Source organism: Tamandua tetradactyla, chromosome 1, assembly GCF_023851605.1.
Source record: "Tamandua tetradactyla isolate mTamTet1 chromosome 1, mTamTet1.pri, whole genome shotgun sequence".
NCBI lineage: Eukaryota > Metazoa > Chordata > Mammalia > Pilosa > Myrmecophagidae > Tamandua > Tamandua tetradactyla.
The window spans coordinates 35,260,673-35,286,109 of NC_135327.1; the positions used below are offsets into that span (position 1 = coordinate 35,260,673).

The 25,437-nt window shown below is 41.3% G+C and overlaps 1 long non-coding RNA gene across 2 annotated transcripts in view; it reads left to right on the plus strand.

Annotated features, from left to right (window-relative positions):
* Positions 1-606: 606 nt before the first annotated feature.
* The window catches only part of LOC143684030 (uncharacterized), a 53,889-nt gene continuing 29,058 nt past the window's right edge, over positions 607-25,437 (plus strand). For both annotated transcript variants that reach the window (XR_013175796.1, XR_013175795.1), the window contains exon 1: positions 607-742. This is a non-coding gene — a long non-coding RNA (uncharacterized LOC143684030). The remainder of the gene's footprint in view (positions 743-25,437) is intronic.

Consider the following 25,437-nt stretch of genomic DNA (forward strand, 5'->3'; position numbering starts at 1 on the left):
GCATATTTATGAACAAATCATTAATAGATTAAATGGCATAGAAACAGCATTGGTTCATACTGAAGATCAAATGTACAATTTACATCACTTTTTCAATACTATAGTCTTAGGTTTGGGGCTGTTTATACTCTTTCTGTTCCTCCTCAGCTGTGTTAAATAACAAATGTTCAAAATAGCAAGCCGCGCCACTGTATCTGTTGGCTGCCTGTTTGAGTCGCATCACTTTTCTTTTCCAGATTACTAAAATGTTGTTCTACAGGAGTCTGTGATGGATTGTCATGAATGTTTAAAAAATTTAAAGTAAACAGTGCTTTTGCTAATTGATCTTTAGGTGTACTTATTTTCACAACAAATAACAATCTCCGTAGGAGCAACGGTTAAAACAAGACCTGCGGAATTTGTTGAGAACAGCTGGCTTCAGAGTGGTGACAGTGGTAATCTGTGGAGATTGCTATTTGCTTAATGGAGAACAGTCTGGGAGAGAGAGAATGTTTGGTTTGTCTTAGCCCCAGGTTCTTTAAGGTCATCTTAAGTAAGCTCTCTCTATTCTCACCAGGTGCATGCGTACTCTTTGTCACGTGAACCCTGCAGTATCTAAGCAGGAACCAGTTAAGAATAAAGTTGTCTGTTGTTGAGCTTCAGACCGCCTGATCCCATCTATCTTGCTCGTCATTCCTTAATATCCTTTGCGCTCTACTCCAATGTGGAAGCAACAGCACCGGGCAGTAAGACATGTCCCAAGGTAAGCGGTATAACTGAGATAAAAACCATGACTGCTTGTGCATTTAAATCTCTCTCAGTCCACATTTCCTCCAGCACTTGTATCTCCTTGTTCATTAAAAAATATATATCTATATTTGAGATACCTTTACACACAGTCTACCCAAAGTATAATCAGTGGCTTACAAAATCATCACACAGTTCTGTATTCATCACCATGATCATTTTTAGAACATTTGCATTACTACAGAAAAAGAATTAAAAAGAAAAAAACTCATACATCCCATACCTTTTACCCCTCCCTCTCATTGACCACCAGTATTTCAATCTACCCAGTTTTTTTAATCCCTTATCTCCCCCTATTAATTATGCATTTTTATCCTTATTTTTTTACTCATCTGTCCATACACTGGATAAAAATAGCATCAGACAAAAGGTTTTCACAATCACACAGTCACAATGTAAAAGCTATATAGCTATGCAATCATTTTCAAGAATCTAGGCTATTGGAACACAGTTCAACAGTTTCAGGTACTTTCCTCTAGCCACTCCAATACACCATAAACTAAAAAGGGATATGCATATAATGCATAAGAATAACCTCCAGGATAACCTCTCAAATCTGTTTGAAATCTCTCAACCACTGAAGCTTTATTTTGTCTCATTTTTCTCTTCTACCTTTTGGTCAAGAAGGCTTTCTCAATCCCATGATACTGGGTCCTGGCTCATCCCCAGGAGTCCTGTCCCATGTTGCCAGGGAGATGTATAGTTCTCAGAGTCATGTCCCACATAGAGAGGGAGAGGGCAATGAGTTCACCTGCCATGTTGGCTTAGAGAGAGAGGCCACTGAGCAACATAACGAGGTTCTCTGGGGGTGACTCTTAGGCATAATCATAAGCAGGCTTAGCTTCTCCTTTGCCAGGAATAAGTTTCATAGGAGGCAAAGCCTAAGATTGAGGGCTAAGCCCATTGAATTGGCTGTGCCCACTGCTTGCAAAAATATTGGGAATTCCCCAGATGGGGAAGCTTAATATTTCTTCCTTTCCCCCCACTCCCTCAAGAGGACTTTGCAAATTATTTTTTTATTACCTGCCCAAATTTCTCTGGTATGTATTGGGGTAGCACACTACTGCTCTATTCAAGATTCCATGTAATTATGGTTTACTATGTCTTTTGATTTTTGATTTTGTGGACATGTTTTTATGTATATGTGTGTGTATATATATATATATGTATATATGTTTTTTGCTGTACACAATTTTGTAGTTGAATTTCTGTCCCTCAGTCTTTTCATTTAAACATTTTTATTGTGTTTAGAAACATTCTCTCCTCCCAGGTATTAAAAAGTTTTACCCACATTTTCTTGTGCTTTCATGATTTCGCATTCTATCCTTAAGTATTTCACCTATTTGGATTTCTTGTGGTGTACAGTGGTATAAGGTGTGGACTCACCCCATGTAAGTGAAAGCTTGGTTTCCCCAAGATCCCATCTTCTAACTTGCTAGCTGCCAGAATGCAACATACCGGAAACAGAATGGCTTTTAAGAAGGGAATTTAATAAGTTTGTAGTTTACAGCTCTAAGGTCGAGAAAATGTCCCAATTAAAGCAAGCCTATAAAAATGTCCAAATTAAGGCACCAACAAGAGGCCACCTTCACTCAAGAAAATGGCGATGAAGTTCAGGATTTCTCTCTCAACTGGAAAAGCACATGGTAAATATGTTAACATCCGCCAACTTCCTCTCTAGGCCCCTTACTTCATGAAGCTCCCCCAAAGATGTAGATCTTCATCTCCAAAGATCTCTGGCATTGATTCTTGGCCTCGTGGCTCTGCCATGGCTCTGCTCAGCTCTGCTGTGGCTTTTGGGACTTTCTCCAAAAAGTTTCCTCTTCTAAAGGATTTCAGTAATGTAATCAAGACCCATCTGGAATGGGTAGAGTCACATCATCCTCTATTCAAAAGTTAATACCCACATTGGGTGAGTCACATCTCCATGGGAATAATCAAAAAGCTCCGCGCCAACAATATTGAATGAGGACTAAAGGACATGGCTTTTCTGGGGTCCACCACAGATGCAAACTGGCAATCCCATAACCCTTCTTTTCCCCATCGATTTGACTGGAGATGCTGAACACCCAGTATACGGGGTGCATCTTAACTGGGTATACTTTAGAGTCTGGGGGCTATTTTATACAAACTGGTCTGCCCTGCTCCTCCCTGGGACATCCTCATTCGGAGCCAGGTTTTGCGTGGGTGGGTAGGGGCCCACCCCTAGAAGAGGAAACTTTTTGGAGAAAGTTTTTTTTTTTTTCAAAATCCATATTTTTTGATGTGATACCTTCTCTGGTTGAGAACCACTGACATGCAAGATAAACCTGGTACTGTTTCCATTTCATTGACCCACCTAACTTTTCCCTTACCAGGCTGACCTGGTTTGCAGTTCCTTCACTTTAAGAAGGTTAATGTCTGGGGAGGGTCAGTTCCTCTCATTATTCTGCTTCTTTGTTCCACAATTATTTTAATGTGGTTCCTTTTTCTAATTTAGAAACAATGTAGGTTTCCAAAAAGCATCAGTAGGAATATTTATTAGGACCCTATAAAGTTTATAGAATTGTTTAGGTAGAATTGACACTAAAAAGTCCCCAAATCATTCTACCCAAGAAGATGGACAGGTGTGATGCTCCATTGAGCCATGTTTTCATCTGCATCATCCAGTGGGGTTGGGTGTTTGAATATATCCAACTGGGCTTTAGAGACTCTGTTTCAGTCACCTGACTTCATTGTGACCAAGTCTAATATTAATCAAACAGAACTGGAACCATTTAAGTAAGACCACAATCTTTTCCCAGCTCCTCTGCTGGGAAGCTGACATTTTCTCCTGAAACCAAACAGCTCTGTGAATCATTTGGCTTTAATTTGCATTTCTATAATGACATATTTTCATGTGCTCATTGGCTGTTTTATGTATCTTCTATTGTGACTTGTGTTAAAATATTTTAACCAATTTTTGATTTATGATGGAAGTGCTAGGAACATGGCCACACTTGATTGGGAATGTCCTAGTACAAGGAAGACCTCTGCACAGGAGTCTGTCTCTGTCCTGCACAAGGAGGTACTGCTATACACTTATTAGAATGGCTAATTTTAAAAACATATTGGCAAGGATGCAGAATGGTGCAGCTACTCTGGATACAGGCTGGCAGAGGGAACAAAACTCTCTCCTTTTCTTTTTGGGGTCATTTGTATGATGATAGGAGGGGACAGAAATGGGAGGTGAGATGAAGTTGTTTTGATGTTTTCAAGTATTCAAATTCTTATGAAAACATCCACTTGGAGCAGGCTCTGGAGGGAGAGTGACATAATCAATCAATACAATGTCCTAAGGGTTTTCTCCCTCCTTCTCCCTGGGTCCTCTAGTTTTATTTTCAGCTATTGCAGGACTCCAGGAACCACAGTTTAGGGTGCTACCTGGGCAAGTTGCTTCCCTGTTTGAGCCTCAGTTTCTCCACATATAAAATGGGGGTTATGGAATGAATTTCAATACGATAGTGGTGAAGAAATGCTCAGACCTTGTCAAATGCTCGGGAGAGTGGCTGCTGCATACCTCCTGTTAAAGCTGGGCTGTTGTAAAAAAAAAAAATACAGTTCCTATAGCTTCCTCTGGGGTTGGGATCATACTCTCCGTGCTGTAGGGCCTGGGGCCCAGTAGTGGGGTGGCTCCCAGCTGCCTTAGGGACTCCCACACGGCCCTAACAGTGACCTCTTGTGCTGGACAGTCCCTAACTGAGCCGAGCAGTCCTCGGCCTCGCTGAGCTTTGGACACAGTACAGTCAGGGACCCTCCAAGGGTGGGATGTGGGGGGTGTCACTGTTGATGAGACCCTGCGCTGACCTGTGGGTGACTGAGGCTTACATACTCCCTCCATATCACCTGCACGCCATGTTACAGGGATGTGGATGTGAGAGGTCTCTGGGCTGCCTTTGGGGGCAACTTCCTTATGTCCTTGCCTTAGGATTGCAAGGAGAGGAGCGGGAGATGGTTTTTTCTCACTATCTTTGATGAAAGTTCACAGAAAAGATTTTTCTTGAGTGGGGAGAAGAAGGATCCTGTCCCCCAAGGCTGGGACTGACTGGAGGCTGGTGGTCCCCTGCAGCGGGGACTGAGTGGGCTACTCCCTAATCTCTGGCAGGTTCTCCCCTCAAGGGACAAGACAAAGAGCAGAACTGCTGCCTCATGCCTTTGGGAAGCGGGAACTGGGGACGAGGGTTTATATCTGGTTGAGATCTGTTCAAACTCGGGATTTCAAACCTCCCAAATCAGGTTTGTCCCCCACAGTATCCAGTGAGGGCCAGAGAAGTATATAGGGGTGTTTTCTCACCTGAGACCTGGTGATCTTCGTGTGCCTCAGGGGTGAGGGTTGGGGTTTGTGGTAGGAACAGGCATCGTGCAACAGAAGTTTAATCCCTTGCCCTTTCCCCTTCCCTCCAGGTCCTCTAGCTTTTTCCAGCCACTCCAGGGCCTAATGCGATGAAGCTGAGGAGTAGGTGCATTTGGTTTAAAGACAGCCATGCTCCTTGCTCTGTGCTGCATGGTGTTTAACTTTGATGACATTTCTCAGAGGCAGGAAAGGCATGTGCTGTAACCACCACATGGATAAGGAACTGAGGGACTTACCCAGTATCTAGGGAATGTGGGGGCAACTTAGCCTGGAGCCAGTGCTTTTTGCTCCTACATCATACCTTTCCTGTGAACAGGGCTGGCCCCGGAAAAGACTTGAATTCCCATTTGGAAGCGACACCCCCTTTTTACTATTCTTGGAGCCTACCATTGGCACTTGGAGCTTACTATTCTTGGCCTCACCAAGACCACCAAGGGGAAGAACTCTGAGGGTATGGTTTGGGTGGCAGGATGCCCACGCCGGGGTCTGTCCCAAAGACCCAGCCCCCCTTCCTCAGCGTCTCAGTTTGCCCTGCCATGGGCTGGCTCAGACAGCAGGCATGGTTGGCTCACGGTTTGAGTTAGAGCTCCAAAATCAAGATTCCAGCAAGGCCATGCTTTCTCTGGGAGTGGAAGCATTCTGGGGGTGCCCATTCTCTGACCTTGTTGATCTCTCTCTCCTCTCTGGCTTCTTCTGACTTCTGGCTTCCCCTGGTTTCTGGTTTCCATGCCCAATTTCTTTTCTTATAAGGGTTACAGTAATATGGGGTAAGGCCCACTGTGATTCAATTTGGCCTCAGCTAAACAGTATCTTTGAAGATCCTGTTCACAAAGGAGTCTACCCCTTAAGTAACAAGGATGTCTTCAAAGGTCCTATTTAGAAGTGGGTTCACATCCAAGGAATGTTGACTGAGACCTGACACTGTCTTCTGTGGGGGATGTGATTCAATCCCCAACACCCTGGAGGTAAAGGATCTCACAGACCCCACAGGAAATGATGCCTCACCTTAGAGAACACCCAGGAGGGCTGGCACAGAGTTTGACTGAAGGGTCAGGTGGTGGTGGGGCCTTCCCAGCCCTGGGAACTCCAGTTAGTTCAGGGAAAGCCCCAGGGAAGGGGTAAGTTCAGGTTGAAATGGAATTGGGTTTGCCAATAATTAGCATGGTCATTACAGGTTTTAGCAGGAGCCAATAAATTGCAAATTTCCCACACATCTTTGGAGAAGCAGGGCACAAAATACCTGTGAACTCGGGACCACGTTGGGTGGAGTAGTTTACGGACATGGCCTCCTCCTTGCAAAGCCCTTCTTTTGTAGAGTGGGGACGCTGTCCCGTTAGGACCGCACAAGTCTCAGAAGTAAGAGGTTAAGTTTGATGAAGGCCATTCATGCACCTCTATTTCTTTCTGGATCTGTAGATTCCCTCCTGGAGTTTAAGGCTGTCATTTTATTGACTTTTTGAAGAGTAAGAATGTAATACATTTTGACAGGTACATGTTATAGGTGTATATATTAATTCATAGGAAATGAAAAAACACTAAACTGGAAACTTATAGCCTCTGGAAAATTGTGCATGAAGCTGACAATGGAGGTTGCCTTTGGGGGTGGGATGAGGTTGTGGGGTCTTCAGCTTTATATGTATATATTTGTATCTCTTCAGTGAAAAGATAGTGATCTTTTATAGAATTAGCAGTATAAAAACATGAATGGGGATTTAAAAGTAACCCATGGTCCTTACAAATAAATTCAGACTGTAGAAAAGTGCAAAAAGCAATAGTGTGAGTCTCGTTCCCTGAATTTTCTCCCCATCCCACTGCCCCAGGGACTGATTTTTGCTTTATGATCATACTCTTCTCTAGTTCATTGATTTCTGTTCTTGATGTCATTATTTTATCCCTTCTATTTTTTATGTGTTTATTCTGTTGTTCCCATCTTCCTGTGGTTGGATGCTTAGCTATTATCCCTCTAAACATTTAGGGCACAAACTTCCTTCTAAGTGTGACTTTGCCTGTGCCAGGTAAGACTTGCTGTCTGCTGTCTTTGTTGTTGCTGGGTTCTAAGTGATTTATCATGTCTATGGTGATGTCTTCTTTGATTAATTTATTACTTATTTTTCCATGAGTAATTTAGAAGGTATTTTTAAACTGCCAAACATATGGGGTTGATTTGGTAATCTTTTCTTCTCAATTTGTTTATGTGATAAGTATGCATATTCTGAATTTACAAAGTGCATCTACAAAAAAGAAGACAAACAATCCAGTAGAGAAACCATCAATGGGTGTTGTAGGATGGAAGCATATCCCATAAAGACATCTCCCAGCCCTGATACCGGTTCTATGGGCGTGCGTGAACCCACTTATAGATAGGCTCTTTGAAAATGTTATGAGTTAAGGAGAGGCCAAACAACATCAGGGTGCCCCTTAATCCAAAATGACTGGAGTCCTTGTAAGCAGAGGAAATCTGGACAGAACAGAGATGGGAGAAAATGACAGATATGGAGAGGGAAGGCCAGGTAGGAGGCAGAGACTGAGTTATGGGAGCCTTCATCAGACACTGCCAGGACACTAGAGTGCAAAGAAAGCATGGCCTGCTGACCCCTTGGTTTTGTATTTCTAGCCTCCAGAACTGAGAGACAATAAACTTCTCTTGTTTAAGCTGAAGAGTCTGGTATTATAGGAGCCCCAGCAAATTAAGGTGAATGTGAACTGATGGCTCACAGAAGAGGAAGCCAGCATGGCCAGTAAATAATTGAGTAGGTAGTTGACTTTGAGACTAATCAGGGAAGATGCAAATGAAGTCGTGAGAAACAAACTAGCCTCATCCGGTAGTAAAACGTAAATAGCTCTTATGAAGTTTTGATGAGATGAAGGGAAGTCAAAATTCTTACACACGAGGGGTGAGAGATGAGGCTGGTGCTCTTAGAGAAATTTGGCAACCTTAAACAATTCTTTGACCCATGCATTATTTAGAAGTCTGATTGCTTAATTCCCAAACAGATGGTGATTTTCTAGTTATTTAAAAATGATTAACTTTTAGCTTAATTTTACTGTGTTTGTGCTGTGTGTGATTTCGGACCTTTGAAATCTGTTGAGCCTGGCTTTGTGGCTCGGATGGTCCACTGGTAGGAAATGCTCCATGTGCACTTGAAAGGCATGTGTCCCCAGTAAGTGTTGGTCAGGTGTGTTCATCAGGTTGAACTTCTAGAGCTCTACCAACTTTCTTGTCTTTTTGTTCTATCCGTTATTGGGAGGTGAAAACCTCCCACAATGATTGTCGATTTGTCTATTTTTCTTTTCAGTTTCATTAGTTTTCACTTTATGTAGCTTGAGGCTATGTGATTACATGCTACACGTCTGGGATAGTTGTATTTTCCATTTGATTGGCTCCATTTATCATTCTGCGATATCCTTCATTATCTGTCTTGTCTGATATTAGTATGGTTATACCAGCTTTTTTTTATTATTATTTGCCTGATAATTTTTTTCTGTAACTATTTTAGTGTCTATTTGCCCCTAGCTTTATATTTCAAATGCATCTCTGTATATTATTCTTGCATTAATTATCTGATTAATATCATTCGTTAAACATTTGCCAAAGACCACCGGCCCAGCCGTGTATGAGACTGGAGAAAGTAGGCATGCAGTGCCCCCTGCTGGATGATCAGCAAGCATGCATGCACGCACGCATCTTGCATGGACCCAGGGTTTGCACTATGTGATAAGTATGCATCTTCTGCTACATCACACTTTGCTGCAATCCCAAAGGACGCAATCTCCTGGTGGGGACATTATTATCTACCTCAGAATCTGCATAAGAGCTAAACCAAGGGAAATCTTTTGTGTAAATCATTAAACACAGTGCCTGGCACAGGGTAGACTCTCCAGAAATGATGACTACCACTGAGTCTCAGACTGTGCTTCCTGACTGCTGGCAACAGCATCCCCTGGGAACTTGTTAGAGATGCAGATTCTTGGGTTTACTCCAGGCTCACTGAATCAGAAGCTCTGCGGATGGATCGTGGCGATTGGAGATTTAAACGCCCTCTGGGTGGTTCTGATGTACAGGAAAGTTTGATACTCACTGGTATAAACAGTAAAACTATAATGTTAGTGGCCCTGAAAATGTTTTTTTTTTTCATTGGCAGCTCTAAGGAGCAAGCGATTTGATTAGTCCAGGGCTGGGGATTAGTGTAGTAGTCCTGCAGAAGGATGAGGTCAGACGGGGCTTTGAGAGCGAAAAGTTTGCACCAGGGTTTAAGGGTTTTGCCACCTGACCTCATCATTGGCTTATGAAGAATCATCATCATTATCATCATCATCTATTTCAGTAAATGATGCTTTTAATCCCTTATTATTTTATTATTACACTGTAGCCGTGAAAATCCATCTGCTGATTGGCACATTATGGTGCTCATTGCCTTTTTGTGAGGACTGAAATTACTGTCTATGGTCACTTTCTTCTATCCTGAAGAACACTGTCTTGGTTTGCTAAAGCTGCTGGAATGTAATATACCAGAAATGGAACAACTTTTAAAAAGGGAATTTATTAAGCTGCAAGTTTACTTTCTAAGACTGTGAAAATGTCCAAGAGGTTGCCTTCAATCAAGAAAGGCTGATGCCATTCAGAACACGTCTATTAGCTGGGAAGTCACCTGGCTGGCATCTGCTGGTCCCTTGCTCCTGCACTCTGTTGCTGTCAGCCTCTGTTTACTGTGGGGGTTCCTCACTTGGCTTCTGCAGGGCTGAGTTTCAACTCTTGGCTCCCCTTGTCTCTCTCCAGGTTCGGGCTCACTTAGCATCTCATGGGAAGGCATCTGGCAACATCTGCTGGCCCTGAATCTCCAAACATCTGGGTCTCATGTTGGCTCTGTTGGCTCTGTCACTTTTGTTCTCTAAGTATCTGCATCTGAGTTTTCTCCAAAATGTTTCCCCTTTTAAAGGGTTCTAGTAAACTAATCAAGACCAACCTTGAATAGGTGGAGTCACATCTCCATCTAATCAAAAAGCCATACCCACAATTGGGTGTATCACATCTCCATGGAAATAATCTAACCATAATGTCACACCCATGACTGGGTATGTCACACCTTCATGGGAACAATCTAATCAGGTTTTCACCTTGAACAATAGGTCTGGCTCCACAATATGGATCAGGCTTAAAACATGGCTTTTCTGGGGTACATAATAGCTTCAAACTGGCACAAATATCCTTTAGTATTTCTTGTAAGGTGAGTCTCCTAGGCAATGGGTTGTCTCAGTTTTTGTTTATTGTAAATGTCTTTATTTTGCCTTCATTTTTAAGAGATAGATTTGCTGCATGTTAGATTCTCAGTCTAACAGTTTTTTTCTTTAAGCTCTTTGACTATCTCATCTCATTGCCTTCTAGCCTTCACTGTTTTTGATGAGAAGTCAGCTGTCAATCTTGCTGGGGTTTCCATGTATGTAACAAATTATTTTTCTCTTGTTGCTTTCAAAAATTTCTCTTTGTCTTTTAACATTTTACCATGATGAGTGCTGGTGTGAATCTCTTTGTGTTTATCATACTTGGAGTTTATAAGCTTCTTGGATGCATGGATTAATGTTTTTCATCAAATCTAGAGAGTTTTCAGACATCATTTCTTCAAATAATTTTTGTGATCTTTTCTCTCATCTCCTTCTATACCCATTAATGCATATGTTGGTATGCTTGATGGTGTTCCGTGTTTCTCGGAAGCTCTGTTCGGTGTTCTTCATTTTTTTTTTCTGTTCTTTGGACTGCTGATTCATATTAATCTACCTTTTTTATTTGAGCAACAATTACACTAAGGACTATCTTATCAATTAAAAATATTTAAAGCTAGAAAGGAAAGCACTTCTAGGTTGATCTATCTTTAAGCTCAATGATTCTCTTTTCTGCCAGTTGAACTCTACTATTGAACTCCTCTAATGAATTGTTCATTTCTGTTGTAATTTCCAACTCCAGAATTTCCATTTGGTTCTTTTTAATAATTTCCATCTCTGTTTTGATGCTCACTATCTGATGTGACATTGCCATCATAACTTCCTTTACTTCTTTAAGCATGGTTCCTTTAGTTATTTAAACATACTTATTATGACTGCTTTGAAGTTTTTGTCTATTAATTCACATTTGGGACTTCTTACAAGCAGTTTCTATTGCTTGATTTTTTTTTGTCCAAGTATTGGCCATACTTTCCTATTTCTTAGCATGAGTCATTTTTTATGTTGTTGAAAACTAGATATTAGATAATATATTGTAGTAATTCTGTCTGTATCCCTCTCTCTGGAGTTTGTTTTTGTTATTGTTTGCTTGTTTATTGTTTATTTCTTTAGAGACTTGGCTAGACTATTTTAGTGGAGTCTATTTACTTGCACTGTGAATCCTCTGATGTCATTGTGCAGATGCACAGCTTTGGGCAGTGTGCAGTCACCCAGGGATGAGAGTGGTTTTAGCAGGGCTCTCCTTAACTACTTTTCTCATCTCTCTGTTCAGCTGTCTGCTTCATTTTGTATCACACCCAGCTGTTAGACTCCACTGATTGCTCTTTTATTTTTCAAACAATGTCTGGGGCATACCCTGCTTCACTGTCTGATTCAGTTATACTTAGATATAGTACTTTTGAGGCCAGTCTTTGAGGCCAGTCTTTGAGGTTTGAGAATCCCAGGGGGATTCTTATTTGCTATCTTCTTTCCCTGGTTTTCTCTGAAAAGACTAGTTGTCCAATGGTTTAGTTTGCTTTTCTCTTAGAATTACCAACCTCCTCTACATTGCTTGCCATCAAAATCTCCATCATTTTGAGGGTGCTTGTGCTGGTTTGAGACTATGTACCCCCAGAAATGCCATGTTCTTCCAATTTATTCTTGCCAGTGCAGACCTATTGTGGAGGGACCTTCTGATTAGGTTGTTTCCATGGAGAAGTGACACATCCAGTTCAAGGTGGGTCTTAATTATCTTTTCTGGGGCTCTTTTATGAGAATACAAGAGGTGGAGACATTTTAGAGAGAGCTCAGAGGCAGAAATATCCCAGGAGGAACAAGCAAGGACACACAGAAGCCCAGAAACATTTTGGAGAGAAGGACCAGCACACATTACCATGAGCCTTCCCGTGTAACAGGAACCGTGGATGCCATCAGCCTTTCTTCAGAGTCGAGGAATCTTTCTCTGGATCCCTTATTCAGACAATTTCATGGCCTTAGAACTGTGAATTTGTAACCAAATAAATCCCCTTTGAAAAATCCAACCCATTTCTGGTATATATCCAGCAGTTTTAGCAAACTGAATCAGCACTCTTAGGCTTAAACTGGCTTTCAAATAAAGTTGGTTTCTTTGGCAGTTGCTGCAGAGCTCTTTGTTCTTATGGTCACCCTCTTCCTCTGGGGAAATCTCTGAATGAGTACTCCAGGGGTTGGGTGGGAACATGAGCCTCTAGTTTTCTTGTCTTGCCTCTTCCAGCAAAGAACCTCCAGACTATGAGTGAGTGAGGGTAAAGATGGTTGGGGCCCCAGGAGTCTCAGCCTCCTGCACCTAGAAAGGAACCTCTAACTTGGAAGCTGCACTCATTATCAGGAATTTAGCCTCTGCATCACGAAGTTGGAGGGATGAGAAATTCTGGAGGCCTGCCCATATTTTTGGCCACATCCTCCAGAATGCAGTTTGCATAAAGCTGAACTGCAGTGGGAGAAGAAGGGAGATGGTTGTGGCTCAAGTGCCACAATGCTTGTTGTTATCAGTGGGGTTTAGTGCATTTTCTTGAATAAACATTTCTTCATTTTCTCTGTGCTCTTAGGGGCAATTTCTGGAAATTTTCAAGATTATTTTTATTAAAAAAATAATTTTTACCAGTTATGTTTGTTTCACTGAAGAATTGGTCTGTGGGTCTCCTCAAACTGCTATTCTGGAAGTATTGCTCCTTCATTATCTTTTTTTTGCATCGATTTCTACCTTTAGTGATTTTCTCATTTTGCATTTCTTCAGGTGTGTATTCTGCATAATTTTGTTAGCTCTGCTTTCCAACTTACTAATTCTCTTTTCAGTTGGGTCTATTCTGCAATTTAATTTCGATTAATATTTTTCTCATTTCCAGAAAATCCATTGATACTATCCCAAAATGACATGGCCAATTTTGAGAGTCTCTTATCCTTCATTTTTTATTTCTTTTAAATGTGTGATGGTTTATGTGTCACTGTGTCTAAGTTATAGTTTCCAGATTTTGTTCAAGCATGCAATGGCCAAACACTGGCAATAATCAGTTATTGCATCTATGGCAGATTGCATCTACAATCAGCAAATAACATTTCCCTCAATAATGTGGACGTCTCATCCAATTAACTGGAGGTCTTAAAAGCCAGTGCTGAAGATTTCAGAGGTCAGAAAGAAGAATTTCTGATTCACTGTTAATCAGCCAGATTCCTTTGGGAAATTCAGACTTTATATTGGATTGCAACCTGCTTTATTAAATTTGGACTTGCCAGCTCCCACAGTCATGAGAACCAATTCTTTATAGTCAATCTCTTTATTGTACATATACATACACATATGTACATACACATATGTCCTGTTGGTTCTGTTTCTCTGGAGAACACTAATACAGCATGTCTGCATATTTACAGTTTTGAATTTATCAGTTCCCATATCTAAAATCTTCATGGTCCAATTCTCTGTAGATTAGGGTGGCTTTTACCCCTATATATTTGAGGATTTTTTAAATCCCCATGTATGGGGATTCTTTGTGGCCTGAGTTTAAAATACCTCAGGAAGGATGTAAGTTTGCTTCTGTCAGGAAACCTGGACACCACTAATCTAGGTCTCCTTTATCCTGGATTTTCACTTTTTCCCCTATCACAGAGGTAGTTGTGACTTCCAGCCTGAAACCACTGGGTGTGCTGCCTTCTCAGGGGAGACTCTTTTCTTTTTCAAAGTTTCAGGGCCTCCCTCCAGCATGAGAGCTGCCTCAGTTCTGCCTGGCCTGTACTCTGACAGATACTGGTGCTAGCAGGATTCTCGTCCCTCCCAACACTGCCCAAAGACAGCTTTCCACCACGGCCAGACCCCTGACCCCAGCCCCTCACACACAGGGTACACAGCTGCTTCGCCCCTGCAAATCCTCCTCTGTCATCTCTGACATACAAGTCCAAGCTTGTGTTCTGCTTTCCAGCTCAATAGCTGTATGATCTCAGGCTGGTTTGCAAAAACTTTTCTGAACTTCACTTCCCTCATCTTTAACATGGTCATATATGCGTACCCAAGGACAGGTAAATTATTCATTTCCTCTCCCTTTCTCTTGCCCTTTTCTATATATTTTCCCTCATTCAGAATGACTGTTAATGAAGATCATTAGGAACCTTGAGCTGTGTATTAGATGAGATGAAATGTTGACATATAATAAATGTTTCTTTGAAAATATTTTTTTTAAATCTGTTCTGCTATTGTTTTATTGCCTCTCTGATTTGTCAAGAAGCCAGTAACAACAACAAAAAAACTCAACATAAAATTGCCTCTTGTGGGACAGAACAGTCTCCAATAAATGGTGCCTAGAGAACTGGATATCCATAAGTAAAAGAATGAAAGAAGACCCGTATCTCACACCCTATACAAAAGTTAACTCAAAATGGATCAAAGATCTAAACATTAGGTCTAAGACCATAAAACAGTTAGAGGAAAATGTTGGGAGATATCTTATGGATCTTACAACTGGAGGCGGTTTTATGGACCTGAAACCTAAAGCAAGAACACTGAAGAAGGAAATAAATAAATGGGAGCTCCTCAAAATTAAACACTTTTGTGCATCAAAGAACTTCATCAAGAAAGTAGAAAGACAGCCTACACAATGGGAGACAATATTTGGAAACGACATATCAGATAAAGGTCTAGTATCCAGAATTTATAAAGAGATTGTTCAACTCAACAACAAAAAGACAGCCAACCCAATTACAAAATGGGAAAAAGACTTAAACAGACACCTACCAGAAGAAGAAATACGGATGGCCAAGAGGCACATGAAGAGATGCTCAATGTCCCTGGCCATTAGAGAAATGCAAATCAAAACCACAATGAGATATCATCTCACACCCACCAGAATGGCCATTATCAACAAAACAGAAAATGACAAGTGCTGGAGAGGATGCGGTGAAAGAGGCACACTTATCCACTGTTGGTGGGAATGTCAAATGGTGCAACCACTGTGGAAGGCAGTTTGGCGGTTCCTCAAAAAGCTGAATATAGAATTGCCATACGACCCAGCAATACCATTGCTAGGTATCTACTCAAAGGACTTAAGGGCAAAGACACAAACGGACATTTGCACACCAGTGTTTATAGCAGCGTTATTTACAATTGCAAAGAGATGGAAACAGCCAAAATCTCCATCAACAGAAGAGTGGCTAAACAAACTGTGGTATATACATACGATGGAATATTATGCAGCTTTAAGACAAGATAAACTTATGAACCATGTAATAACATGGATGGACCTAGAGAATATTATGCTGAGTGAATCCAGCCAAAAACTAAAGGACAAATACTGTATGGTCCCACTGATGTGAACGGACATTCGAGAATAAACTTGAAATATGTCATTGGTAACAGAGTTCAGCAGGAGTTAGAAACAGGGTAAGACAATGGGTAATTGAAGCTGAAGGGATACAGACTGTGCAACAGGACTAGATACAAAAACTCAAAAATGGACAGCACAATAATACCTAATTGTAAAGTAATCATGTTAAAACACTGAATGAAGCTGCATCTGAGCTATAGGGTTTTTTTTGTTTTTGTTTGCTTGTTGGTTTGTTTGTTGTTGTTGTTTTTTACTATTATTACTACTTTTATTTCTTTTCTTTATATTAACATTTTATATCTTTTTCTGTTGTGTTGCTAGTTCCTCTAAACCGATGCAAATGTGCTAAGAAACAGTGATCATGCATCTATGTGATGATGTTAAGAATTACTGAGTGCATATGTAGAACGGTATGATTTCTAAATGTTGTGTTAATTTCTTTTTTTTTTTCTTTCCGTTAATAAAAAAATAAAAAATAAAAAATAAAAAAAAAATTGCCTCTTGACGACTGGTATAATAAAGTTTCAAGGTAACATTGTCTTTCAATCAGATGGCCCGGCCCAAAGATGACAACCCATACAAATGCAGTCTTTGAAGATGTTCTACGCCTTGGCATTTAAACATTGCTAGAATGTCTCTGGAGTCTTCCCTAGACTGGGGTGTCATGTCCTTTGAATGTTCTTCAAAAGATAAAATACATTGATTGCCCACATGTTTTGAGTCCTGACCATGTAATGAGTGTCTGTGCTCCTATTGGCAGATGCTCTGCAAGATGAAACATTTTTAATGAGAAGTCAATAAAATTCCCTACATTTTTCATTGCAGTGGCTCTTCAAGCTGCTACTTCTCCTTGTTCATTATTCAGCAAGGCTTAAAGATCAGTGGCTCCTTGACAGTCATTTGCTATAGAAAGATCAGAGAAGTTTCTTTTTTTTTTTTTTGCCTCTTCTCTTCAGGCACCTCTCCCCTATTTTTCCCTCCAAGGCAGGTTTTCCTTAGAGATGGAGAGATGATGACTTCTCTCTGGTCCTTCACGCACCAAACCAGGAGGTCTCCCTTCTCCTAGGGTAGCAGGTGCCACACAGGGGCAGCTCCTTGGGAGACAGGCTGGTACAACCCAAGCCTCTTTCTGTCTTGTGAGTCTGTTTAGAGATGTATCGTAGGCTTGCTTCAGGTTGGCTTTGGAAGTTCAGCCCTGTTGCAGAAAGCACTGCCATGAGAAAATTCAGGGGCAAGGTAAAACGGGAAGGAATGAAAGGCGGAATCCATTCACCTTCCCACCCATCCAAGTGTGCATTTAAGCATTGTTTCATTCATTCATCCCCCCCTGTTTTTAAGCAAGCAAGTAAGAACTCAGAACCTGGGGCTGGGGTGAAAAGACAAGGCATGGTTCCTCACCAAGTCTCTCAGTCTCGCGGCTGAGATTGATCTATAAACAGAGGTTCATTACAGACCACACAAAGTAGGTCCACCTAGTTTTGGTGTGACCCAGGGTGGCCAGAGACTCCTCCACAGGTCTTAGGGAATTGCTGGGGATTCCCAAGGGGACTGGGCAGGGGAGGGAATTCCAGGAAGCCTGGCAGGGACAGCTGCAACTGTGGGAGGATGTCCTTGGGTGGCTGTGCCTGGCACAGGGGTGGGGTGGGGTGGGGTAGAGAGATGTGCAGGACCCGGGTCAGGAAGGAACTTGGAACCTGGCTACAGGGTTTGTGCTTCATTCTGCAGGGAAGGGAATATTAAGAAGGAGTCTGATAATGATCTGAACTGTGTTTTGAGAAGTCATTCTGGAGGTTCTTTGGTGATTGGGCTGGGGTAATCACGATGAAGGAAAGAGATAGGATGGTGGTCATTGCAGACGTGCAGGCAGGAGGGAATGACTGGCCAAGAGGGGCAGTGCAGATGTCAATATATGATGCTCTTTGGGAAGCGGCTTTGGCAGAGGTAAGGGAGAGCAGTGGACAGAGATGCAGGATAATGCCAATGTCTAAGCTGATGGGCCGCCTGGAAACTATGGGTGTGGGTACAGGTGTGAGGGTAGATTTTGAATGTGGTTTAAACAGTGTTCAGTTTTAGGGTCTGTGTGATGTACTGGTGGAGAGGACTTGTAGATAATTGGAAACATGTCTGCAGGTTGGGAGGGTGGTCTGAGCTGCACAGACCTGGAGGGGATAGGCAACAGAGATACGAGGTGATGGGAGACAGAGGTAAGAGGTAATGGGTGGCAAAATCACAGAGCTGATGGGCAATGGAAACGTGAAAGTGACAGGTGACAGAGACACAGAGGTAACAGGTGGCAGTGTGAGGTGATGGGTGGCAGAAATGAGGAGGTTATGGGTGACAGAGACAGAAACAATAGGTAGCAGAGGTGTGGAGTTGCCTGAAAGCAGAACCACAGAGGTAATAGGTGGCAGAAGCACAGAGGTGACAAGTGGCAGAGGCATGAAGGTGACTGAAAGCAGAATCACAGAGGTGATGAGCAAGAAAAACATAGAAGTGACAGGTAATAGACAGTGGTGATGGATGGCAGAGGTGAAGTGATGGGTGGTAGAGGCACAGAGTTGACACGTGGCAGAGACAAGAGGTGAAGAGTGGCAGAGGTAAAGAGGTGATAGGTGGCATCACTTCTGTAAGTGATAGGTGGTAGAAGTGTGGAGATGACTGAAGGCAAAATCACAGAGGTGATGGGTAGCAGAGACACAGAGGCATGGAGGTGGCTGAAGGTAGAATCACAGAGGGGATTGAAGGCAAAATCACAGAGGTGATGGGTAACAGAAACATGGAGGTGACAGGTGATAGAGACAGAGGTGATGGGTGGCAGAGGTGAGGAAGTGATGGGTGACAGAGGCAAGGGGTGACAGGTGGCAGAGGTGAGGAAATGATAGATGGCAAAGGTGGAGAGGTGGCAGGTGGTAGCCACAGAAACTCTGGATGCCCTCCTAAGATGTCCTGGCTTATTACTAAAGTAATACTTTTGGTAGCCAGGTTAAAGTCCTACATTTTTAGATCACCACAAGCTTGGCTTGTGTCAAGCTTGCAGTGACCTAAAAATGTAGGACTTTTTCACAGGAACTGCTAATTCAGGTCTCCCCCATTTTATCTATATGACTGATACTTGATGTAGGACCTTGCATCTGGTGTTTTTAGGCCCAATAACCATAGCCTCTCAGGGCTTCTCTGATGTACCATTGTTCCCAGCTCTGTGGCACCCGGCAATGTGATGGATCGTCTACATCCAGCTGTCAATAAAATGTTGACCAGGACAGTGCCACAAGCTGGGAGAAGCTGTGAGGGCTCACCTCAGTTGTTGGAACCAGTCACTGTTCCATCTCCTGTGGGTGTAGTCCACGACCCTGGAATGGGCTCACCCACCCCTTCCCCAGGTTCTCTCCGTGCTCCATCTTGAGCACAAAGACACTATGAGGGCATAATGTATTCAAGGGGAGACCCTGTTGCCAGTGACATTCCTTGGGTAAGCATGTCAACAAAAGCAGGGTCGTCTTTGAATGCCTGACTTCTGCAATTTGTATCATATTTTCTGTCCCTTGAAGAATTAAGAGCTGGAAGGAAACTTGTCCAATTCCTTCAGAAGGAGAAAACAGAGGGTGGGAAAACCCTCTCTCTGCAAGGGGCTGTCTAAGCCAAAGTTACATGATTTCTTTGTTATTTGTGGATGGTTTATGGGAATTATAAAAAAAATTCGTGAGTGTTTAAAATCTTTTGTTTCATTTTTCTTAAACATCAGATTTTCAAAAATTGATAGACAAATTAGAAGGGGAAAATGTGTGTGTACGTGGGTGATGTGTGGGAGTTCCAATTTGAACATGGTAATACCTGATTCCCACAATAGCACATTATGGCTCCAGGTTCTTAAGATGCTCTGCAAGTCTCGCCCACCTGTGGTGGAAGAACATGAGGTACTGTGAGTTCCCCTGCAGCTAGTTCTTCTTCTGGTATATAGGCATAAGGATGAAATTGGCTGAGATCTCCTGTGTGACCCGGAGGTTTGCTAGAACTAAGGACATCCATGAAAATAAAATCAACTTCTGCTTTATCAGCTAAGTTATTTTGCATTAGCAAGGGGCAAATAAAATTTTTGTTGACAAGAAGTATTTTGTGGTGGATGGTTGGCAAGCAAAAAAGACTGTAAACTGGACATAAATAACTTCTTCTATCCTGTGTGCCAGTGGGAAAATAAGATACGGAGATAAGGTCAAACTTTGGCAGAAATGCGAAGTAGGTGAATAGGTGTCTTCAGCTCACCCTTTCTGGATCCCCTCCACCTCCACCCAATCCTGTCACCTCTGGTCCTGGGTCCACTCTGCTCTTCTTTTTCAGACCCAGTGGACTGGGATTCAGAGTCCAGAGCTGAAGGGCCTCTGCTCACCCACATCCCTTCCCTTACCCCATGTCCCCCATACCTACCTGTCCCCTGCACTGGTGATGCCTGACCAAGCTGTGTTATGTGACTGACCCTTTACTTCTCAGAGACCTCTTTTCTGATGCTGCGTTTTGAGAGGTCTCACAGCCATGAGTGCATGGCTCATGGTTGACGGGACAGCCAACAGGATGGTTGATGGGAGGTTGATGGGATGGTTAATGGGATGGTCAACAGATGGCTGACAGGTTGGTCTAAAGAATGGTTTAATGGACAGTCGATGGGACGGTCGACGGATCTTCGGGCCCAGCCAGCAGGTGGGAGAGGGAGTTTGGAGAAGGGATCTTTCTCGAGTCCAGAAGGGCTCTGGTTGGGAAGCTGTTCACTTGGCAGGGATCTGGAGGAGAAGCTTGGAAAAGGAGAAGCAGGTATGCAAGAATCTGCTCTAAGGACTGAAGTTCCATTAAAGCCAAAGCATCAGAGAGGACGCACCCATCTCACCTTCCTAAATTTCTGATATCGTGAGCATAACAATCTCCAGCATCTTCTCTCTCCAAAGCTAGGCTCCCCTCTGTGTGCAAGTATGTCTAAAATTGTCAAAATAGTAAGTCCCTTTAACCAGCTGAGCACAAACAATCATTTGAGATAGTTGAGTAGATAAATTAGTTGGCTGATGGTTTTCCCCATTCTTCATTTAGGGTTCTGCCTTAATTAACTCGGAGGAACAGATTGGGCAAAAAATTGAATGCTGGAGTTTGAAAGAATCTTAAAGACCTTCCTCTCACTTTACAGATTAGGTAACTGAGGCTCAGATGGACGTGATTTGCCCAAGGCCCCCTGTCCACGTTAAGAAATGTGATAAGCAGAACTAGTATCTGCCTTTTCTTGGGCCTTCGTAGCTAATGGGGCTATAAACAGATTAATGCTACAGAGCAGGAGGAGGTTGGTGGCTTGGGGATTCAGAGGTTCAGGGAGGATTCCCTGCCCCCACAGATCTTCCCAGTGGTACTGCGTTGGTTTCTGAGAGTCTACTCTTAGAGATCTACTTATTAGAATGCCTCTTGACTAATGGGGGCTCTTTTTATTGATGCTTTTAATTTATAGATTACTGTGGAAGGATTTTTGAGAAATATGTGATTTTATTTTTGCTACTCACCCTCAGTAGGCCACACAGAGAGAGGGTGTTGTCAGGGTTGGGAAGAGGAGAGGATTCTATAGAAGAATGGCAACCTTTAGGCAAGTTTTGACCGTAAGCAGAGAGATTTTGACTTCCTCCATGTGTGGCTGCCAACTAGCAGCTGGCCTTGGCATTTCTCAGCATGTCCCCAGATTGGGTGCGTGCATGATATATCTTACTTGTCATCCAGGGTTCTAAGGTGGTTTGTAAAAGAAGGCTTTGTTGAGTAGGTGCAGACTCATTGATCTAGAATGCTGAAGAACTGGACAAATAGTTGGGGTGTGTGTGGAAGAATTCCAAGGGAGCCAATAAGCAAGGCATATTCTGTGACCATATAGGCAGCTGTCACATCTGGTCATAGAATGCATCCGATATTCTTCCTCAGGCTTTGACAATCCCCCTGTTAGCTGTGCTTTGTTTCTAGGATGACAAATGTTTTCAGTTCCATCCAACCCACGCCCTGGCAGCCTGAGAGACCTCAAAAGAAAAAACAAACAAACAATTCACTGCTCAGGGCATTTTTTTCTTTTCTCAGTCTTCATTTCTGTGAACTCCATAAAAATGGCTTTCGCTCTTCAAAAATTTAGGCATTTCATTGAGAATCTAGAGCAATTTCTATGTCCTGAACATTAGTAGGAACCACAGAGGATCTTGATCATTGAGATAAATATGTTAATATCCCTAGTTTTGGTGGTGGAGGTGAAAGTAGAAAAGGTGAGATGAATTTAAAGAATATTATAGAGCACACTGACTCTATAGGACTTGTTGACCAACTCAATGTGGGCCAACAAATGGCCAGTATAAAACGCTTGTAAAGTGCCCTGCTTGGCTTGGTGAAAGACTGGCAGCCTTAGCAGGCAAGGCAGGGAGAGGCAAAGGTTGCAGGGGAGGGTGATTTTAATTTGGTCGTAGTCACTGAGAATTGGAGGTTAGAACATCCGGGGGGTGATTCAGCATTAGCGCTTGGGAGGGAGGGCAGAGGTGGGGAACAGTTTGGAAGTAATTTCAGAACAAAAGTGTGGAGATCTTCTGATGGGAGAGTAATGCCAGGGTCTTTGTGGGGTAATAGGCTCCCATTCTGGGTGCTACAGTGAGACAAACCAGGAGTACCAGGGGTAGCTGGTGCAGGCACGGGGTGGGGTGGGTCTTACCTGGAAAGAATGTTAAACCATAATAGTACTGCCTAAAATCTGTCTGCTTTTTATTATGACCATGCACTGGTAATATTAAATAGTGTCAATAAGGAAATAACTCTCCCTGAAAAAATCTTTCATTGGCCTGCCCCCAAATTGCTTGATTATTATTGAGTTTCAAGTATCTATCTATCTATCTATCTATCTATCATCTATCTATCTATCTATCTATCTATCTATCTATCTATCTATCTATCTATCATCTATCTATATCTAGTCTGTCATCTATCATCGTCAGCTATACCTACACCTCTGTCTATCCACCTTTCCTTGCCCCCTTCTGCTTCAAATTAGTGCATTTTATTACTTATCCTTTATAAACTTTGCTTTCTATGCAGAAGTTAATTTGGAGAGCTCACATTTATAGAGTCAGAGCTGACAGGTAGGACTTACCTACATGTATTCATATTAAGAGTCATTTCATAAACATTCAGGATCATTTGAGCTTGTGTCACACAGAATTCAAGTCTTCAGACTCTGTGGTCTAACATATTCCTGCTTTTAAACAGTAGATTCTAAATAAAATATGAGAGCAATGTGTTTGAAAAGATAAAAAATAGGAAACTACTTCAGTCCAGTTATTCTATGTGATCACTTGAAGCTTTAATCTATATATGACATTTAAATCACTGAAACAGAATGATTTTCAAGTCTTTTTTTTTTTTTTTTTTGGTAAGAGCAAATTTTAGTTCTTACATGAAAGAATTTACTGATCAGTAGAAATTTCTACTTCTCTTTTAAAACTAAAGAACAAATCAAGAAAATAGTGATTATTTCATAAGTATTTTTAAAGTCGTTTATTGAGATATAACTTGAATAATGTAAAATTCACATTTTACAAATTTAAAATTTAAAATTTTTAAGTGCACAGTTTGATGGGTAGGTACATAGAAGAGCAATTACTGGGTTGTATGGTAAATACATGCTTAACTTTATAAGAAACTGCTGATCTTTTTTCCAAAATGGTTTTTTTTTTTTTTGCATCCTCACTAGTCATGTATTAGAGTTTCAGTTGTTCCAAACCCTGTCAACATTTGTTATTGTCAATCTTCTTATTTTTGGCATTCTAATGTAGCATCATTGTAGTTTAATTTGATTTTTGCTAATGTCTAATTTTGGTGACCATATTTTCATGGGCTTATTTATTTATAACAATATCTTTTCTTTAGTCAGTGTCTGTTCAAATCTTTTGCCCACTTAAAAAAATTGGGTTGTTTTCTTGTTATTGAGTTTTGAGAGTTCTTTATATGCTTTGGAGACAAGTCCTTTATTAGATATACAGTCCTTATCAGCAGGATATTTTCTTCCAGTCTGTGACATTAAAAATAAATAACTTTGTACTTTCAACTGATTTTAAACTTACAGAAAAGTTACAAAAATATTTGTGAGAGTTTCGATAAACTTCTCCCTCTGTTTCTCCTAATGCGAAGCTAACTTATTACATAACTGTATTATAATGATCCAAATGAAAAAAATTAATATTGGTACACTATTATTAATGAAAGATTTTATTTCTATTTCATCAGTTTTTCCACTGATGTTATTTTTTAGTTCTATATCTTTATCCATAACCACACATTGCATTTAGTTGTATTTTCCATAGTTTCATTGTCTATAAAAGTTTTTCAGTCTTTTTTTTTTGCGTTTCATGAGCTTGATATTTATTTTCTTTAAATTTTATATGGTGACATATATGTAACATATACATTGCCATTTTAACCATTTTAAGTGTGTAAGTCAGTGGTATTTATTCATGATGTTGTGCTACCATCACCACTATTCATTACTGAAAGTTTTTCATCATCCAAACAGAAATTTTATACTCATTAAGTAATATCTCCCCATTCCTCCTTCCTCACCCTTGGTAACCTGTAACTTATTTTCTCTCTCTGTGAGTTTGCTTAGTCCAGGCATTCACATAAGTGAAATCTACGATATTTGTCCATTTGTGTCTGGTTTATTTTACTCAATATGATGTCTTCAAGGTTCATCCATGTTGTAACATGTACCAGCACTTCATTCTTTTCCATAGCTAATTATTCTCCATTGTATGTAAAATCACATTTTGTTTATCCATTCACTTGTTGATAGACACTTGGGTTGTTTCCACTTTTTTGCTATTGCAAATAATGCTGCTATGAAAATACACAAATATCTGTTTGAGACCCCAATTTCAATTCTTTGGAGCACATACCAGAAGGGGAATTACTGGTTCATTTGGTAAACTTATTGGTTCATAAGTTGAACTTTCTGAGAAACTGCCCAAACATTTTCCACACATGCTGCATCATTTTATATTCCCTACCCCCCAAAATGTATGAGTGGTCCAATTTCTCCACATCCTGTCAACCCTGTTACTTCCCATTTTTAATAACAGTCATCCTGATGCATGTGAGGTGAAATCTCATGGTTTTGATTTGCATTTCTCTGGATGACAAATGATTTTGAGCATCTTTTCATATGGTTGTTCGCCACTTGTATATCCTCTTTGGACAAGTGCCTATTCAAGTTCATTGTCCTTTCTTAAATTGTCTTTTAGTTGTTGAGTTGCAGGAGTTCTGAATATTCTGGGTCTAAAACCCTTATCAGATTGTGTTTTTTCCAAATATTTTCTCCCATTCTGTAGGTTGTGTTTTCATTTTATGATAATTTCCTTTGATGCACCAAAGTCTTAGCCTGACAAAGTCCTGTTTATCTTTTTCTCTGATTATTTGTAGCAAATTTTTATCAAGAAGTGTGAAACCTCCAACTTTGTTCTCTTTTTTGGATCGTTTTGGCTACTTGGGGACACTGATTCCATATGAATTTTCTCATTTCCAGAGAAAAGGCTGCTGTCATTTTGATAGGGATTGCATAGTATCTGCAGGCCTCTGTACAGTACTGACATCTTAACAATATTAAGGCTTCCAATCCATGAACACAGGATGCTTTGCCATTTATTTAGGTCTTCTTTAGCATCTTTCAGCAGAGGATATTTTGTAGATTTC